This window comes from Callorhinus ursinus, unplaced genomic scaffold (assembly GCF_003265705.2).
Source record: "Callorhinus ursinus isolate GAN/ISIS: 27379988/994484 unplaced genomic scaffold, GSC_fseal_2.0 scaffold84, whole genome shotgun sequence".
In the NCBI taxonomy this organism is placed as follows: Eukaryota; Metazoa; Chordata; class Mammalia; order Carnivora; family Otariidae; genus Callorhinus; species Callorhinus ursinus.
This window is the reverse complement of record NW_027397146.1, coordinates 239,695-259,960: the sequence shown is the minus strand read 5'-3', so window position 1 is coordinate 259,960 and position 20,266 is coordinate 239,695. Positions and strand designations below refer to the sequence as shown.

The 20,266-nt window shown below is 54.1% G+C and overlaps 1 long non-coding RNA gene across 1 annotated transcript in view; it reads right to left on the bottom strand.

Annotated features, from left to right (window-relative positions):
* Positions 1–8,162: 8,162 nt before the first annotated feature.
* The window catches only part of LOC141371655 (uncharacterized), a 251,784-nt gene continuing 239,680 nt past the window's right edge, over positions 8,163–20,266 (bottom strand). Inside the window, exons 4-5 of the long non-coding RNA XR_012376751.1 lie at positions 9,391–9,454; positions 8,163–8,681 (exon numbers count right to left, since the gene is read on the bottom strand). This is a non-coding gene — a long non-coding RNA (uncharacterized lncRNA). The remainder of the gene's footprint in view (positions 8,682–9,390; positions 9,455–20,266) is intronic.

The window sequence follows — 20,266 nt, the reverse complement described above, 5'->3', positions numbered from 1 at the left end:
CGATCCACCAAAGTGACTGTGGACGGCGACCGGCAGAGGACCAAGGTGGCACCCATGCCGAAGGGCACTTGTTCCAGAGGCAGCAAAGGGGTGAGAAGATCAGACTGCTTTAATCGCTGCTCAGAGAACAGGGCTTTACATTCATGACCCGATTTATATACACGTGGATCTCACTGGAACCACCACACGGCGGAATGGGAAGGGAAAGTTTGGACAGCTGAGACGGTCCCTTGCCAGGGCCTGGGATCAAAGCCGGAATGGCTGCCACCCACCCAAGGACCTTCCACGCTCCACTGTCGCTTGTTGGGACAGGGTGGGAGGAGCCAGTCGGCTTAGGACCCAGTTCGACCTGGAGGGCAGTCATCACGACATCCCTGGGAAGGCCGTGGGTGGCCGCACTGAGGGGCCCGCGGCTTCACAGGATGGGAGAAGAACCAGCCTCGGCGCTTATGCTGGTCTCCCCTGAACGGTTTATAAAGGGCCAGGATGTCCACTGTCCTCCTGGAACCAAGAGGTCAGCAAACAAGTCAGGTTCAGAGAGGTGAGGTGACTTTGTTGCCCAGAGACCCATACCTGGTGTGGTAGGCTAAGTACTGGCCTCCAGAAAGGTCTGTGTCCTGATCTCTGGAACCTGTGAATGGTATACAGCCAAAGGGACACTGCAGATGTGACTACGGATCTCGAGAAGGACTATCTGAGTGGGCCTTAAGTGCCATCACAGGCGTCCCGGGAAGAGGGAGGCTGAGGTGGTTTGACAGGGACAGAAGAGGGGAAGACCCCGTGACGCGGAAAGCAGAGACTGCAGGGCCGCGCTCGGAAGGTGGCGGCAGGGCTGTGAAGGCGGGAGGGCAGGTGGCTGCCACAAGCTGGAAAGGGCGAGGGAACGCGTTCTCTCCTCACAGCCTCCGGAGGCAAGCAGCCCAGTGACACCTGGACTTCAGCCAAGTGGGACCAGCTGTGGGCTTCCACCCTCCAGAACTATAGGAGAGGAAATGTAAATGGTGAAGGATGGGAGGACTTCAGGGGAAGACGGTGGTGGTTCGGGAGCAGGAAGCTGCTGGAAGCCTCCAGCTAGAAGTCCCTTGCTTGAGGCACATCATATGATTTACCCAATCGCTTCAAGGAAGGGACTAGAAGCGTGGAGGTCGTGGCCTGTCCTTGGCCCGAGGGGCTGGGAGGGTCAGTCCATTGCTGACTGAGCCTGGACCGGTGACTTCTGGATTCCGCACCGCCTTCTTCACTGAACCCCGGGTGTCCCTGCCAACCCGAGGCAGCTTCTGTCTGGCGCCAGGCCCCTGTGGCCCTGAGGTGAGCACAGTCCGCGAGGGCAGTTGGGGGCGGCGTGCACGCTCCGGCGCCTGTGGAAACCAGCCATTCCCCTCGGAGAGAGGAGGCCCTTGGCAATTGGAGGCTCTTCCTTCCCTTGTGGCCCAACAGCAGTAGGCAGGTCGGGCTGCTCGGGAAGGAGTGGGCCCCACATTCTTCCTCCCTGAGGTCCTTCCCAGTGGCCACAGGAGGTGGTGCTGGGTGGCCCTCGGCGACATGAAAATTAAAATCACCAGGAACTGTCGGCATTTGTTCTCCTCTCGCCCCCTCCCTGCCTCCCCTCCTCTGAGCTTCTCTCTCTGTTCCTGTCCTTCCTCCATTGCCTTTTTTCCTGGTTCATTTTATAGCCCTCATATTCCTAGCTCTGACAACTCTCTGGTTGACGCCTGGATTTCAGAACTTTTAAGAACTACTTTGAATCCTTCAGGTGTCTACAAACGGCTCAATTTGAGCAATGGTTGGGGGGGTGGGGCGGGGACAAAGAAGAGACTGCTCCCACCGCCCGGCCCCCCACAGTAACCCCAGCATCTTTACTTTGTGAGTTCCAGAACCTGGGCAAGTTTGAAAAATTTTTTTTTTTTTTTTAAAGAGAAAAAGAAAGGGGGGAGGGGGGGGGGGGGGGGGGGGGGGGAGAAGGGGAGAGGGAGAGAAAGAGTCCTAAGCAGCCTCCACGCCCAGTGCGGAGCCCCCGACACGGGGCTCGATCCCACGACCCTGCGATCATGACCTGAGCCAAAATCAAGAGTTGGAGGCTTAACTAACTGAGCCACACAGGTGCCCCGAAAAATTAATTTTTATTCCCAAACTCTATTTCTAGTGGGCACTTCCAAGTCATTTTCTTAAGCCCCTACTGTATTCCAATCTCCGGTCCACAGTCAAGTTCTGTGAAACTCAAGCTTTGCCTGTTGGGGATCTACTTTTCTCTAGATTTTACCATGCAGGGGAAAGAGCTTGCTTTCTCCACCCAGCAGTGACTGGAACGGAAGAGTGCATCCACTGAGCAGGTTTCAGAGCCTCTGAGTGTTTAGATGGCGCGCAGGTGGCTTTTAAGATGACCTTTTTAGAGGAACGCGGGCCACCACCCTACCTCCGTGTCTCCAGCATCTGTAAGCTTTACAATTTCTAAACTACTTTCACAAATGCATTTCATTCCGCCCCCCCCCACCCTTATTCTAGGCGTTACCCAGGGCAATGTCCCTCTCCCACTTCATAGGTCCAGGGCATCCCCGGGGCCACCCAGCCGGCTCAAGAGTGGAGTTTCTGAAATGGTGAAGCTACAAGTGCCCTTGTTCCATAAATGTGGACACTAAGTCTCTGAAGAGGAACAGGCCCTGCCACTTGCAGGTGGCCCCCGCAGGACAGAAATTCAGGTCTCGCCGACCCTACTCCTCCACTCCCCCGCAAACCCCTCCCCGCCTGGGCCTGGGCACTTGGCCACTATGATGTTCACCTCCAAAGCCATGTGCCAGAACTACACTGTCTTTGAGAAAGTGCCGGGGCGCGGCAAAGAAGGGGTGTGTGCGTGCCAGCTAGTACAGGGACCGCTGGCTCCTGCGGTAGGGCACATCTTGGGGTCGGGAGGCTGGTCAGAAGTCAGTACAGATGCGCTGGATTCACACACCATGGAGCGTGCTGTGGCGGAGTTGTGGGCGGAAACCCTGTTCGGTAAATGGAATCTTCAACCCCCCTGGGGTTCCATCTATTGCTGCCTCTGGAGAACTCCTTTTATGAAGCAAAGGGTCTCCTTGTAATGCAAATCGCCACCCCCTAATTGGCCTGCTTTGTAACTTCCGTGCCTTCAATTGCTTAAGGGGACCCGGTCCCTTTATCACTAATAGTACATTTTTACTTTGTTTCACACAAAGCTAGGAAGCTGCCAACTTCAACTCGGACCTCGAGGCTGCTGCCTCCGGACCCGGAGAAGACCCACTTGCGCCCCTGGGGCAGGCCCGGTCCCTGCCCGCCGCCTCCCCTCCCCTGCCCAGTGCAGGTTTGTGCCGAGCACTTAATCGGGAAGCGGGGAGTGCAGGTGGCACCCCGTACCACCTGGAGCCATCTCCGAGAGAGAGTGCCCGCATCCTCTGAGGCCTGCGAGGAATACCAATTGCATGGTTACCGGGCCCCCTCAGGAGCCCACAAGAGGAAATTAAAAGGCATACACACGCCTGGAATAAAGGACCCTCTTCTTGCAGCTAATCACCGAAATTGGTCACTGGGTTGTCCCCTCCCCCCTCTGGTGAAAGACATGGTCTTTCTCATGTTCTGTTCCATCACTTCGTTCTCAGAAATGCGTGCGGGGGGCTGAGCTTCGCACGGGCTCCCCCTCCCAGTGCCCTCCATCCCCAGCCCTCCCTTTCTCCCCAGCCGCAACCCCCCCCCCCCAGCTTCTCCCAGCAGGCGGGGCGGCAGTCAGTCCATCCCACGCAGAAGACAGATCAGTCCTGGCCCCAAGGCCACACAGGTGGGAGGAAGGGCCCGGCATTTCAATGAATGCCTCCTGCCGGGCCCTGTGCAGGTTGCAAAAGGCCTCCACTTCCCTCTCTGTGTGCGCTTCGCACTCCATCAGGCGCACTGTGGCCCCTTTCCCTCAATGAAGTGGCCCGAAGTGACAGACCCCGTCGTCAGGGGCTTTCGTTCCAGGGCCAGGCCGGGGACCCTCTCTGCTCCAGGGCTTGCTACCTCCTGCTGGTGTGTGTCTCGGGCCCCTAGGACAATGGGAGAGTCCCCAAGAGGAGTCTGAGCAGCCCCAAAGGGCAGGAGCTGGAGCCCAAGTCACCAGGGGCTGCCAGGAGGGGCCGCCCTCTCGACACCTGATGAAAACAAGCAGGAGGGAGGCCTCAGGGAAGAGTCTCCTGTTCCCCTGCCAGGCAAGAGATTAGGATTGGGTCACCTGAACTCCAGGGCCAGTTTCCCCAGGAATTCTGGAGAGTCCTACAAGCTGTGGTCTTGCCTCCTGTCGTGGCTGTGGGCACTTCGCTCTGGTGTCCTGTGGGGGGCCTGGCCTGTGATCTTGGGGTTGACGGGGGATCCTAACACTTCATACTCTCGCGTGTTGAACCGTGGCCCCCAAAAGATATGCCTGCCTGGACCCTGTGAACGTGACCTCTTTTGGAAAAGGGTCTTTGTGGATGCAGTGAAGCTAAGGATCCTCAGATGAGATGTTCTAAATTATCCCGGCAGACCCCAAATCCAATGACAGGTGTTAAACAAGAGGGAAGGAAGGAGATTTGAAACACTCAGGGAAGAAGGTGATGAAAACTGGAGGCACAGACTAGGGATGCAGCCACCAGCCGAGTAACTTCAGGGGCCACCGGAAACCAAGAGGCGATGAGAGAGTCTCCCTTGGAGCCTTCAGACAGAGCAGGGCCCTGTGGACACCTCAATTTCTACTCTGGCCTCCAGAGCTGGAAGCGCATCCGTCCATCCATTTCTGCATAAATCATACATTTCTGTTGTTTTAAGCCACTAAGTTTTTTGCCATTGGTTATGGCAGCCACGGGAAGCCAGTGTCCATACCACAGAGAGGGGGAAGGAAGGGGGAGAAAGGAGAAGGAGGAATGGAGAAGAAACCACCACCAGTCCCAAAGCCAACAGTTCCGAGCATCTGCCCAAGGGCCGAGCAGGCCCTTCCCTTGGCCCCAGTGGGCAGGGACAGGGGAGCTTGGCCGGGGGCCCAGGCAGGGGGACCGCATGCCTGCCTTAGCCTTGGCAGACCAGCACAGGTCGGGGGTCACTAGCTGGGCTGCCGATGGGTTCAGGCAAGAGAAGACAAATTTCTGACGCAGAGGAGATGCCTGGAGCCGGCCCCGCAGGGATGCCACGCGGCCAGCCAAAACCCAGGACCTCCAAGCCTCCCCGGCCCCTCCCCAAACACTGCCGAGCTGGCCCCCCAGGAAAGCAGGAGCCCCGGGACACTGTCAGCGCACTGGTGGATCCTTTCCCTCGTCTCCCCTTGGCACACAAGTGTTCCTCCTGTTGCGACTCCCATGGGACGGAAACGTGCCACTAGGAGGCCAGGGTAGCATTCCGTGGCTTGCTCTTGCTCAGGCTCGGAGCTGGGAAGCAGGGCCGTGGGGGTGGCGGAGGGTGGAAGTGTCGCCAGTGACTGATGGATGAGGCCTCGGGAGCTTGGGAAGCGGGCTGCCCGAGAGAATTTTTCAGAGTCCGTGCTTTCTCCCGCGTAAACGCTCTGACGCTCGCCACTCGCCCCGGACACCTCCGACGCAGTTCTGCGGCTGCTTTATTTCTTCCTGGAAAACTATTATCAAATTATTTACATCTTAGCCATCACACCATCTTAAAATCGAGGACACACAGTATTTCGATGATTCAGAAACTTGACTTTGGCTTTCTGTGCTGCTCAGGATGGGCTCTGTGGTGTCCATGTCTGTTCTGTCCATTAGGAACAGCTGATTATCTAAGCTTGCGATAGCCAAATACACCCACAGCTAGTCTTCAAAAAACAAACAAAAAAAATCTTTCTTATTGAAATCCTTGCAGGAAAAATGACTTTTTATTGCAACTGCAGAATTCTTTAGCCCCCAGGTCTTCGCTGTGTTTTTATAATAGCATGCTTGAGAGTGGGAAATTGGTAGCGCTCTTGACTCACATCAGCACAGCACGGGGCCCCAACATCATAGCCCCCCCCCCCCCCGTCCCCTTCCATCATTATCATTTGCATGTCTAGCGCCTCACCAGACCAAGCTGTGAGCTCCCGAGGAGGGCAGAATTTCTGTCCTTCTTACCACTGCACCCTCGATCCCTAGCACATAGTATGCTTGTCATCCCTAAAGATTTTTTTAGTGAGTGAGTGAATGAACGAGTTCACTGGGACCTGAGGCTCAGAGCAGGCCACAAGCAAGTAGAAGACAGAGCTGGGATGTGACCCTAGGACTGATGTCAGAGTTCATGCCCTGTCCCCTCCCCACACTGTAGTAATGGCGGGATGGAGTCCTTGGGCTGATGCTCCCATGGGAGCAGGTGGGTAGAGGCTGGGGGCCAAGAAGAAGCTGGGGACAAAACCAGCCAGTCCCCGAGTAGGCAGGACTCGAGGGGGTGGCTGAGGATGGCTACCCGGGGCTGTGTATCCTGAGAAGGAGGGCCTGTCAGGGAGGTTCTGGGCACAGACTCCAGGGGTGCTGTTGAGTTGGGTTTGGGTATGATGTCTAGCTAGGGCCTGGGAGCGGGGGGGGGGGGGGCTTACATTGCAGCAGCCAGAGGAGATGAGAGGAAGAGGTCCGGCTTTGGTTGAAACAAGGAGGAAGCAGGAAGTGGGCTTGGGGGACATCTGCACAGCCCCGGGCAGTCTGAGCAAGATCTGCACTCATCTCAGGTGTCAACAGAATGAACCCCAAATCCTTGTGCCAAGATAACTTTGCCAAGACAAGAGGGGGTGCCTGAGAGATTCTAGACGGGGGCACCCTGCAGAAAAGGGGCAGCAGGCGAGGCCAGGGCAGGAGTCAGGAACTCTGGAAGCCACGTGCTATGTGGGATGACTCTGGACCCCTTTTATTTCAGCTGGTTTTCCTACCTTTCCCCCGCTCTAGGAATTGGTTAACTTCCTTGCCAACTAAGCAATGGAAGAAGCAGTAAGATGCACACATCCCCTTCAATTCCCTTCTGCAAAAGCCCATTGTGTATCTCATCATGTGCGAGGTGTCGGGGACTGGAAGGCAAGTTCAACTCCATCCCCTGGGGGAGAGAATCCTAGTTAGGAGAACTGGTCACCCTGATAATGGACCCGTGGACCCGCGGGAAGGGACTAGGGCAGAGGGAGTCATTCTCAGCTCTGCAGGGCTAGGAAGGCTTCTAGGAAGTGGTGGGGTTTGAGCTGAGCCTGGAAAGGTGGAAAGAAGGTGAGCAGGTGTGGAAAACATCCTAGGTGAGGAAGAAGTGAGCAGAGGCCCAGGGACAGAGGAGGCCAGGGTATGCTGGGGAGAAAGGGGACTGATATGGGGTATGGATGTGCGGGAGGATGGGTGGGGGAGTGGGGAGAGCGTGGCTGGAGAGGTGGGCTGGGGCCACCTGATGCTGAGAGCCAGACTGAGTGGCTCAGATAGCATCTCGCAGGCGCGAGGGAGCTATCAAAGGCTTGTGAGTAAGGGCAGGGACCAAGCTGGACTTTGGGAAAACACCTCTGGTGGCTGAACGGAAGAATATACATTATCTCTCATGGGACTCTTCTTTTCTTCTCTTCTCTTTTCTTTCTCTTTTGCTTTTATTTATTTACTTACTTGGCCAGGGAGGATTTGTGGTTGTGACCTGATTTGGGAAAAGGGTCTTTGCAGAGGAAATCAAGTCAAGGATTTCAAGATGAGCTCATCCTGGATTATCTGGGGGTGGGGGTGGGGTCTAAATCTAATGACAAGTGTCCTAAGAAGAGGAGCAACGAAGAGGAGAACGAGGAGGCTGTGTGAAGACGGGGGGCAGAGACCGGAGGGACGCGGCCACGAGCCAAGGCACCACCAGAAGCTGGAGGACGTGCAGAAGGATCCTCTCCTAGAGCCTTCAGAGAAAGCGCAAACCTGCTGACACCCGGGTTTCAGCCCCGTGGTACTTTCTCGAAGACCATGCGCGGTTCCCATCTGCCTCCCCTAGTAGACTGTGCACTCACAGAAGGCAGGGGCCATGTCTTTCTTGTCGTTTCGGGCCCAGCATGGAACACAGGCCTGGCCCGCACTGGGCCCTCGGGGAACGTAGGCCGAGTGGAGGAACGGGGGCCACTCGGGCCGGGAGCGCGCGGAGCCATGTGCACACCAAGCGCCGTCTGCCATATTGACATGGCTGTTCGCCCTTCTGTGTTCCTGATCGACAGATAATAAAAGTATCGCTAGCTGTTACGTGGAATCTGCAAAACGTTTTAATATTGGAGTAGAGAGAGGAATGGCAGACAAGGAAATGAGGCCCGGCCCTGTGATGCTTGCCTCCACCCGGCCTTTTCCGGAGCCGAACTGGAGGAGTCCCAGGCCGCGGCGGCCTTCAAGTGCAGCACAGCTTCTCACCAGCCTGGCTCCTGACCAGCCACTCGCAGCCCAACGCAGAGCACCGGGCGGGCAGCGGAGACCCTAGTGGCCCCGCCAGCAGGGGCCGGAGAGGAGCCCAGCCAGCTAGGAAACGTCCACGGGGTCTCCAGTCCCATCTGGCCACTTCCTCACCCCGTTTTAGAATCTGCTGGCTGCGAAGAGCCTAGACACATAAAGCGGATCCCGGGAGCTTCCCCCACGGCGCGGGGGAGGCAGCTTTGCCCTCTGCTCCTCGTCCATTGCTCCTTGCAGGTACTGGTTCCAGCAGGGGTTCCGAAGACAGGCTTTTGAGGGCTGCTCCGTGCCGCAGGGCCCCTGGGGCCAGCATGCTGGCTACAGAGAAATGGTTTAGACAACTTGCTTTAAATAATCTGGCAAATGAATCTCCTTTCTTTATTCATTAGGGATATTTGCACCTAAATAGCCTCTTTGTTTCCTGTGATTTGGGTCCCCAGCCAAAGCGGGCGGGCGCGAGGACCGGCGGGGCCAGGGCTCGGGAGGGAGGGGAGATGCTTCTGCAAAGCCCAGAGATGGGCCAGGACCGAGAGCCTTCCTCTGCCTCCAGCGCCCTCTCTTACCTCCAAGGCGCCTCCAAGAACTTCAAGCTCTAGGCGGAGGTCCGAGAGGAGTTTCCTCCCGCCAAGGAGGCCCAAAGCCAAGGATCTGGAGTCGGGTAGCTCTCGGATCACCTCCTGGCTTCTCGACAGGCCGCAGAGGGGCTGCAGACAAGCCTGTCCCGGCTCAGCAGTCGGCCGTCTGCCGAGGCCGGGATGCTCCGAAGAAAGGCAGCTTTCGAGGCTGTTGGCAGGGGGCTCTGCCGGGGCTGCGGGCCGGCGGGCGCTGGTTTTGTTGCACCTGTGGCCTGTGGCCTGTGACCCACCTGCCTGGCCCCTGGGCCCTCATCCAACTGTGCAGAGGCCCTCAGACAAACACTTTGGAAAGTGAGGGCCAATAGAAGAAAGGTGCCCCTCCTGGTAGCTGTGTTAACGGAACTTTCGTGGAACCTCACGTCCCTGGGGACGGCAAAACTCCTTGCACCTACCTCTGACTGGAATTTTCTTCATTTTCTTGTTTCAGTCTCTCTCACCACGGATTTGCTGATGTATCTGATGAGACCAAAAAAAAAAAAAAAACAAAAAAACCAGGAGAAAAAGTTTCTGTACAGATTAGCTACATTTTCATTCAGTTTGTTTTATGAGCATGAAAGGTTGAAACATAAAGTATCCAGATTACCTGTATTAATAAGATGTTTTATATTGAAAAAACACACAAGAAAATAAGTTGTAATATAAAACTCAGCAGCCTTTGATTTTCTGCCACCAAGCTATTCAAAAAAATAATAATTAAGACGCAAACAGTAAACTGATTCTATGCATAAATTAGAGCTATCAAAGGCAAATGTTTGCTTTTTAGATTATGATGTATGTAGATTTAGCTGTAAACTATGGGCTCCACACATTAATTGAGCTAAACCTGAGTTCTCCTCAGGCGCGGTGGCTGGGCCAGGGCAGAGGTGCCCTGGGGGGGGGGGGCGCGGGGTGCAGCCCAGCCAGGGGCTGCGGCGGCCAGGGAGAGAGGGGTGGGGGGGGAGGGCTTCCTCCCCTGCAGTGCCATCGAAGGCCAAGACCGAGCCAGCGGACGCCTGGTGCCAGGAATGCACAATGCTCGGCCAACGGGACCATTACAACTGTCAAACCCCACAGCAAACCACCCCCTCCCCACCGGGAACTGAAATGCACATTGCTGAGAGCCATCAGCCAGGCAAAAGAGACTTCGTGGGAGGGGGCGCGGACTTCAGCTGCTTTTCTCCAGTTAGGTTCTGAGATGCCCACAAGCTAGTCTTGCTCTAGGAAGAACTCAGTTATGTCTACACACATGTCCTTAAACTGTCTCCCGTTAGTCTGCACAGACGGCAGCCAGTGCTCCCAGAACAACAAGCAGGCCACGGCAGATTGTTAAAATACTTATGGATAAGCATCCCAAAACACTGCCATTATAGCAGACCAAACACTGGGGCATCTGAGACCCAAACAGCTCTCTGTGGAAAAGTCTTAATATTAGGAATTTTCTTAGTTGGCTTCAAAAAGCTAGGGTCAGACATGTGACAAGGGCCCTGAGCCTGGGCTGTGCTGGAGGCAGGATTCCAGTATCCACGGGGCCAACCCCCACCGCCCACTCCCACTCTGACCCCTCCGTGGCCTCACTCCCACCTGTCAGCCCTCTGCGGAGGCAGTGGTAGGATCAGGGTGGATTCAGCTGGAATGGCCCTCCCTCAAAGAGAGGCTCTTCTAGCCCCGTTTTCCACACCGACCCCACGGGGCTCTTGGCCCCGCAGCTGCCCAGAAGCTGGGCCAGGGCCCTCTGCACCTGCTCAGAGGCGGGGTGTAGTGCTGGCCACAGACATTTGCAGGGATGGGGCAAGGGGAGAGGGGGCTTCTAGGCCTGTGAATGCCACCTTCTTGCACAGAGGGAAGGAACCCTGGCCCTGGCTCTGGCCCAGCCTAGCCACTTGACTCTCCGAGGGGCCTCTAGCACTTTCTGCAAGGGGAGGCGGGGGTGTTGGGGGCTTCGTTTTCCCAGGTGTGAAACCTTTACATGATTGCCCTGACATTTTTCATGGGCTTATTCTATCCTTGGCTTATATTGACTGTCACAAAGCACATCCCCTGCAAGCTGACGGGCTGGGGGCATGGTGACACCCACCACCCCCGGCAGCTACTGTCAGGGCACCCCACTCAGGGCCCCACTGCCCACAGCCTCCCACCCTGGCAGTCTCGGCGAGGTCTGTAACTACTGATTATTTCTTACTTTCAAGGCTGGAAAGACACCAACTCTCTATATCCACAGATTCATGGCTGTCCCTGGAGGGTTAAAATATAAATAGCAGTTTCCAAGCGTACTAATAAATAGATGAAGCTAAGCAAACAATTTCTCAGCTGGCCTCCCAGCCCCTCAGTGGACCCTCTGCCTGCCTGCGTTGTTAATGTGCCCACCAGTTTCTCTGGGCACGCTCCCCTCTTGCTGAGGCCAGAGAGAGCCTGGTGAAGTGGGCTAAAAATAAAATGAACAAGAGGCCGCCAACAAGTAAAGGACACTGCCCAGGGACCAACCCTGAGCCCCAGGAGCCCACACTGGGGAGGCTAGAGGGGCCTTGGACTGGCATTGCCCTGCGTTGGGGGAGGACGAGCTGCGGATGATACCCTTTATCAGCCCCACAGTGGGAGGGAGCACCCTGTCCCCGGAGTGGTGATGGGACTGGAGGGGTGGAGGCAGAGGGGCCCAAGGCTGGCGTGGCCTCCCATCCCTGTGCATCACTCAGGCAGCCAGAGCGGACCCAGCGTGGCTCCGGGGGCCCTGACAGGCCTGGAGGCCAGAGCCCTGAGCCGGCCAGGCCCTGAGAGCCTGTGGGAGGGACGGGGCAGCCAGGTCTCCGGCCCACGCTGCGGGACAGGTGGGAAGAGCGGGCCCCCAGGGGGCAGGGTCGGTGGCCAAGGGGGCAGGCACGTCAGGGCCAGGCCGGGGTCCCTGTGTCCTTGGCCAGGACTCTCGCAGAGTCTCCCCAGGGGCCTGTGGTCTCCAGAGGACCCAGAAGCCCCACCCAAGACCACCAGGAGCAACCGGTCCGAGGCCTGGGCCGCTGGGGGAGATTTTCTTGTGGAGGACTCAGTTGGCCTCGTCTGCTGACCCCGGTCACCTGCCGAAGGGGGCATCTGTCGAGCACACGGCCCCTGGGAACACGAGCTGGCCCTGGTGCCGGCCGATGGGGCTTTGCCCATGGGCGCCCATGGCTTTCCCTCCTTCCCTCTTTCCCTGCCCCCCTTCCTTCCCAGCCTGTCAGAGGGATGCGGGGACGGGGCCTCAGCTCCGGGTCCCCTTCACGTCCCACGTGAATGTCTGTCTGTCTCCCACGGCCCTTGAGTAGCAGGCTGCTCCACACGAGCCTCCCCCCCCACCCCAACCCCGGTGCTGGGCCTCTCAGCAAAGGACAGCAGGCCACATGGGTGTCTGACCCACAGGCAGGTCCCGGCCCCGGGGGAGGCACTCACGGGGCTTTCGATGCACCCGGTGGCTCTAGGGGCACAACCCTGCCCGTCAGCGCGGACAGGGCCCGAGTCCCCGGTGTGGCGGGAATGCACGGAGGAGAGAGCCACGGGCTGCAGTCCGGGCTCCCCCCTTCCCCGCCGAGCCCTGCCCTGGTCCTCCTCAGAGGGCCAACAGGGGCAGGTCCCACCGGGCAGAGGACCAGCCCTAGAGACTGAGACCTCCACAGGACGGGCCTGGGCTGCAGGCGCGGGGGCAGGAAGAGACCCGCCTGCCAAGGGGCCCTGGGCCCCACTCGGGGCAGGCAGCTGAGCCCCACAGGACCCCACCCCTGGGGCAGCGCGGGGGCCCGAAGCCCCAGACACAGCGCTCCGGGGCTCCAGAGGGGTTTGGTTGAACCGGAAACCAGCTGGAGGACCTGGGGCAGGCCAAGGTGACCAAGGAGGAGGCTGAGGGTGGGCGAGGGGCCGTCGTCCCCGGGGCTCCCGGGGCGGGCTCACAGGCCCTCCCTCTCCCCCCAGGGCCAGAGTTATATGTCCAACAGTCTGCTGGACATGTCCATCTGGATATGCCTTAAGCTCCTCCAACAGACCATGACCAAACCCGAACTTTAGCACCCTCCCTCACACAGACACAGACACACAGACACACACACAGACACACACACACACACACACTGACACAGACACACAGACACACACACACACACACACACACTGACACAGACACACACAGACACACAGACACACACAGACACACACACACACTGACACAGACACACACAGACACACAGACACACACACACACACAACGGAGGAAATGCCTGAAGGGAGTTCCCTAATCCCGGGAGCCCAGACCTGTCTTCCTAATTCCTCCCCTGGCCCCTCTCCCAGAACAGCCCATGGGCTCCTCAATCTTAGGCTCCAGGGATGGCTCTTTCACCTTTCCCCTTGGACCACACCTCTGCTTCCCCCCGAGCAGTGGTGTCACAGGAAGCAGGTGCCAAGGCTGAACCCCTCTTGGGGCTTGGCCTCCTCCCTCCCCTCCCACCTACTCACATCATATCCCCCTGTACTGATGGGAAACCTTTTACTTTCAACCTTAAATACTTAAATGCTTTGCTGGGCCTCCCTGGGGTTGGTGTCCAGCTTGGACCGTGCGACATTCACACCGTTTCGATAGGGAAATTTCGTTGAACCACGGAAATCAGCAAGTCTGTGTGAGCTTGTGTGAGGTGTGTACTTATTTTGTTCTCTCATGACGAGTTCTGGGCATCTTCCAGTATCCAGTTGTTTCACTGTTCAGAGCCCTCTTCCCTACGCTGGTGGTTTTGCACCAGCCGAGCTTCTGTGTCAGGAATGACACACAGCGCCACTGGCCTCTCGTGGGCCCCAGCTGCACGGACCCAGAGAGGACAGCCCAGCTGAGCCTCTTGGAATCGGGGCTTCCCTCTCCGCTGCCTGCGGGATTGACTTCCATGAAAACGGAGATGTGTTTAGGACAAGAGTGGCCCCGGGGTCCGCTGGGCTCCAGCTCTCCCTTTCTTGTCTGGTTTCTTGGAAGCTAAATTTGGCAGGATCCTGGTCTTTGATTTCCTCTTGGCCTAAGGGACCCATCCTCTTCACAACGTATAAAGAAAAGATCAGAAACCAAACTGCAGACTGTTGCCTACAAGAGTTGCTGACATCTCAAAGCAAACAAGTCTGCCGAGGGACAATTAGGCTGATGCAGGCTCTCTGGATTTCCATTCCATTTCTTTTAACTGCCTCAGTACCAGCTGAACTGCCAGCCCTGGGAGATGAAATTGAACCCAAGGATTTCCCCAGCTATCTGGAATGAAGTTTTCACTTCTTTAATTAGAGTCCCAGAATGTCAAGCCCGCAGGGGCCCTTGGGATCAGCTGGCCTGTCCCCATCACAGGACTGACAGCCAGACTGGGAGGCCCAGCTGGGGGCCCACCCCTGCCTCCTCTCCCGCCAGGGCCCTTCCTGTTACACCTGCTGCTGCTAGTTTTCTCCTCTGCGATAGACTTCTCTTGCAGACACACTAGGTGCTCAATAGGTCCTCGGTAAAGGGTATCAGGGCTCTTCTGCAGTCTCCAGGCTGCAAGTCTTGGATCCACCAAGCACTCAGCCTTTGTAGTAAGTGGATGTCAATTTCTTTCTCTAGACCCCAACACATGCAGGAGACCACACAGCACCTCTACCTGACTTTGAATGCTCCTGCTGGTTCGGCCCCAACCTTATTTGGCGCCTACATACTTGTGCAGGACACCTCTGTTCCCTGAACAGACCAGGCAATTTCCCACCCCCTGGGCCATTGCTCTTGCTAGTCCCTCAAACCAAGAGGCTACTCAATCCTGGCTATCCACCAAGACCCTTTTCTTTTTTCAAGGCCCATCTTTGGGATTCCCTTTTCTGGGACGCATTTCCGAAGAGAGCTCCACCACATTGCTCCCTCCTTCCCCCACAATTTACTCATTCATCCCACAGATACTTTAATGGGCATCCACCGTGTGGCAGGCACTGTTCTAGGCACAGGGGCTACAGCGGTGAACAAGGCCAATGAAAAGTCTCTGCTCTCACGGAGCTGACATTCTAGTGGCGAAGAGAGGCAATAAAGGGAAGAAGTAAATGATGTAGAATTTTAGAGGTGGCATTAACTTCTCCTGCACGCCCTGGTTCTACTTATGCCCATGTTGTCCCTATTTTCTTCTGCCCTGTGGTGTGGTCACTTTGTTGATTCTTCCATCTCTCACTGGGAGTCAGCTCCTTGACGGCGGTGGCCAAGGCCTGGAATGCTCTGCAGCCCTCTTGCCAACAAGCATACAGCAAGCACTCAAGAAACACTTGCAAAATGAGCACATAAATGAGTGAGTGAGTGAGTGAATGGATGAGAGTGTGTGTGTGTGTGTGTGTGTGTGTGTGTGTGTGTGAGTAAACGGATGAGTGAGCGGGTAGATGAGTGACTGTGTGTGTGGACGAATGGGTGAGTGAGCGGACAAGTGTGAAGGCCAGAGAGGGGTCTCTAGGCTCAGGGCACGTGGTTTTTAGCTTTTCTAAAACAAGGCTGCTATACCTGAAAGCTAGGTGGCTTGGGTGTAGGATTTCTGAGGCCCAGGAGAAGTCAGCATTGGCTCTCACGCCACAGAACAAAGAAGTGACTACAGAAACTCAAGATAACAACTTTGTGGCCCGTGCCACAGTTTTGCTTCCTTAAACTGGAGACTCTGGCTCCCTTTCAGGGGAAGACATTTCTGGGGGCCTAGCCTGACTGATCCAGCCCCTCATGCCCCGGATGGGCTCCCATAGCACCTCTGATTTCGTGGCAAGCATCAGTAGTATACAGAATGAGAGGCCTTTACAATTTCATATAGAAAAAGAAAGAGTAAACACCAATTCCTCCCTTGACCCATTCTTTGTTAAATATGTGTTAGAATTAGCCGGTTCTTATATTGCCAAATCCCTTTTAATTATTTGCCAAAGATTTTCATATCATTATTAACCAAGTGAATCTTATCTTAAATCTTAATTTTATGTGATGTTTAAGGGATTAAGGGAATGATTTTATGACCTAAAATGTGCATGGTCTCTTTCTAAAAATCCAATCGGTGGTGTAATTGAGCTGTGAACACTATTTTAGTTTTCTTACAACATATATAATCTGCTGTGGGATTTTATTTTCTCAAGAGACTTGATTTATCGGCTCTTTATACACATCCAGTCTCTGTAAATATGCTTTTGGCTTTTCAGTAATACTATGAGACCTGAATGCTTTGGCACAGATCAGCAGGGGTAGGAGATGGAGAGGAAGGTTGCCATGCATTTAAACAGACGAGGCTGACAGAAAAAAGAACATTTTAAGCATTTACAAAGTATTCAAGATACTTTTATTTATTTTGTTTTAAAGATTTTATTTTTTTATTTCTAAATTTTTCATTTACATTCAATTTAGTTAACGTATAGTGTATTGTTAGTTTCAGGAGTAGAATTTAGTGATTCATCAGTTGCATGTAACACCCAGTGTTCATTCCATCAGTGCCCTCCTTAATGCCCATCACCCAGTTACCCCATCCCCCCCACCCACCTCCCCTCCAGCCACCCTCACTTTGTTTCTAGAGTTAAGCGTCTCTTATGGTTTGCCTCCCGCTCTGTAGGTAGTCTCTATCCCCAACGTGGGGCTGGAGCTCACAACCCCAAGATCAAGAGTCACACGTTCTATGGACTGAGCCAGCCAGGCACCCCTCAATATTAGGTATGTTTCATAGTGTTCCATGAATTAGCCTAGGGTTAACTGGGCTGTTGTTGCTGTTTTTTAAGTTAGTTTTTCCTTTAGGTTTGGTCACTATTTTTTGTTGCTGCTGTTGTTTTAATCTGGGTGACCTTTGCCATTGGGAAGACAGCTGCTTACTTATCAAATGGTGTGTTTTGGGATGTCCTTATGATCCAGCCGGGTTCAGACTGCAAAGTGAATCCACTCAACACTACCCAAGGGTCCTGAATATGACTCAAAGTCTCCCTTCAACCCCCAAAGCCCAAAGCCACAGGTGACATGTCAGTGCTCAACAGCCTGGCTCTGTGCGCAGTCAGGGGCGCTCGGGCTCTCGGGAACACCAACTGAACACACTCCCCCGACTACTTTATGGGCCTCTTTCATCAAACCAGAATCATCTCTCAGTTTCTGGGCTAGAAAGCTTAGCATCATCGTTCAGTCTCCAGCCCCCTTCCCCTTCCACTGACTCATAACAAAGGGCCATCATTTTAACTTTCTCTTCTCAATGTCTCTTGGATGCATCCCTCCCTTTCTGTTTTCCCTGCTGCCTCCTTCATCCAGGCCCCTGTGATCTCAGCCTCGGACACCCCAATAACCCCCGCATTCTTTTCTCAGCCTCATGCTCCCATGCTGAGACCTGACTTGACTCTCCATTCATCCTCCTAAGAATCTCTCTCTTCTGCTCCCTGACATGCTAGGGAACCCTCTGCCCCCCATGACAACTCCAGGCTTTCCCAGTTGATTTTCTAGATCCTTACTAATGTGGCTATATCCAACCTTTAGCCTTCTAACCCCTAATGAACGCAGTCTGGGTCAGTAGCTGTTGAGAGACATCTGTATTTTGTGGTTTTGGTATAAAGCTGGACAGACAGACTGATGGAATAGAAGAGTGAGCCTGGAGACAGTCCCATGCACAGATAAAAATCTGATTTATGACAGAGGCGACAGTGCACAGGAGTGGGGAGGGAACAGTCTTCTCAATCAATTGTGCAGGGACAACTGGGTATCCATAAGGATAAAAAATGAAATAGGGCCCCTACTTCACATCACACACACAAATCAAGACCAGGTGGATTGAGGACTTAAATGTGAAAGGTAAAACTATAACGCTTTCAGAAGATCATAAAGGAGAGTATCTTCATGACCTAAGGGTAGGGAAAGATTTCTTAAACATGGCATGAGAAACATGAAGCATAACGGAAAGGGGGACAAGCTGGACTACATTAAAATGAGGGGAGAAAAGTCAAACTCACAGAAACAGAAACAGAGTGGACACAAGTGGTTGCCAGGGGCTGAGGGGTGGGGGAAATGAAGAGAAGTTGGTAAAAGGGTACAAACTTTCAGTTATAGGATGCATAAGGTCTGAGGATCTCATGTAAAGCATGGTGACTGTAGTTGATACCACTGGATTGTATAACTGAACTTTGCTAAGGGAGTAGAAATTCAGTGTTCTCAACAACAACAACAAAAGAGGTAAATATATGAGGTGATGGATGTGTTAATTAACTCAGTTGCGGGAATCCTTTTACAATGTCTACATATATCAAATCATCACATTGTACACTTCAAATATATTACAATTTTATCTGTCAATTATACCTCAATAAAACTGGGGGGAAAAAGTATCCGCATTAGACTGGGAGTTCCAGGGCAGTGGAGCCAAGTGGGACCCTGGGTGCCAGCATAGGGCATATCTCAGGGCAGAGACACTCTGGGGAGCTGTGGTTGATGAAATTAGGAGGGCGCTCTCAAGAAGTGCTGCCCTTGATCTGCTTGAGAGGAGATACCTGTTGACTGCAGACCACTGTGTCATCCAAAGCACAGTTGTGCTTTAAGGGGCTGCCATTCGAAGCTCAGGGTAGGGTGTATGTAGCTCCCAAGACTTGGACACTACCTCTGGGGACCCTGCTGGGAATGTAGCTTGGCGCTGGCTGGTCACAGGGCAGTTGCTGCCCACAACTGTGGTCACCTACCTCTTCGGGCCCCCTGTGGGCATTTTTTTGCTGGCCTTCGTCTTCATTGTTAGCACTGTTTACTTTTTGCCACTCAATCTACTTTCCTTTTAGGGTGCTGTCTTCTAGCTTACTTTACTATTTAAAATATTTTCCCACCTTTTAATTTTTTCCCTCTCTTTTATTTTATTTGTTTATTTTAAGCTCAATGCGGGGCTTGAACTCATGACCCCAAGATCAAGAGTCACATGCTCTACCAACTGAGCCAGCCAGGCACCCCTCTACCTTTTTATTTTTAACTTGTTTTGACAAAGGACAGGAAATGACAGCACGAGGGAAGCAAATTTGAGGAGAATTTCTTGTCTAGACCAGGGAGGCAGGAGGTCCTTGGTGGAACCCCCATTTTGATGCCAGGGCACCCCTTGACCACTAAGTCATTCTGCTGGTCTGTATTTATATTTCAAGCTGCCTACCTTGGACAATTGTCTGTTGGCAGCCCGAGGAAAATGTTAGATGGCGCTAACCCTTAATGACTGCAGACATCCAACAAGGGTTTCACTAGGGGGCCCATTAATGACAACTGACCACAGTAACAAGGGGAAAGCAGTGAGTTGGGAGGCCAGCCCCAAAGGGGCTTCCTAGGGTTGCCCCTCACCTGAAACCCCTGGGAAGGTGACCCCTGATAGGCTTATAGGAATTCCTTTGGACAGAAACCAGGCCCCAGGAACACCCTTAACTGTGCAGTTAGGACCCATTCAGGCAAGGATTCCCCCAAGAACTCCCACCTCTCCTGAGGCCATGCAGGATGCTGTCTGCAACTGGCATTCTTCAGGTAGTGGTGACAAGCACCTTGGGAGTCATCGTAAGTGTCTCCCCGCCAACACACACATGAGTGCTCCATACAGGAGGAGCTGAGATCAAGAGTCGCATGGCCTACCAGCTGAGCCAGACAGGTGCCCCTCAAACATTTTTATAGTAAGAAATATATTTTGCATCAACACTGAAAACAAGTACACATACAAATCAGTATAAAGTGTAACAAAGTATTGATTTCATGAATCAATACTTAGATTACAACTTAAGATGCTGCTGTACACCGAAGGTTTATGTCCCTAAAACTCGTAGGTTGAAACCTAACTTCCAAGGTGATGGTATCAAGAGGTGAGGCCTTTGGGAGGTGATGAGGTCGTAAGGGTGGAGCCCTCATGAATGGAACTGGTGTCCTTATAAAAGAGACCCCAGAGAGCTCCCTTGCCTCTTCCATCATGAGAAGACACAGCAAAAAGATGGCTCTCTATGAATCAGGAAGTAGACTCTCACCAGCCACCAAATCTGTTGGTGCCTTGATCTTGGACTTCCCATCTTCCAGACCTGGGAGGAGGAAATGTTTGCTGTTTAAGCCCCTCAGTCTATGGTATTCTGTTATAGCAGCCCGAACAGACCAAGAAGTTGGTACTGAGAATTGGGGTGCTGCTCTAACAAAGCTCTAAACATGTGGGAGCAGCTCTGGAACAGTAGAGACTGGAACCTCCATTGCTGTGCGTGGGCCTTTAAAGAGAGCTCAGGAAGGAAAGAGAGGTGCTAGAGAGAATGCCTCAGTCTTCTGGATGGAAAAGGTCACTCTGATGAGATCTCACACGGAAATGAGGACAT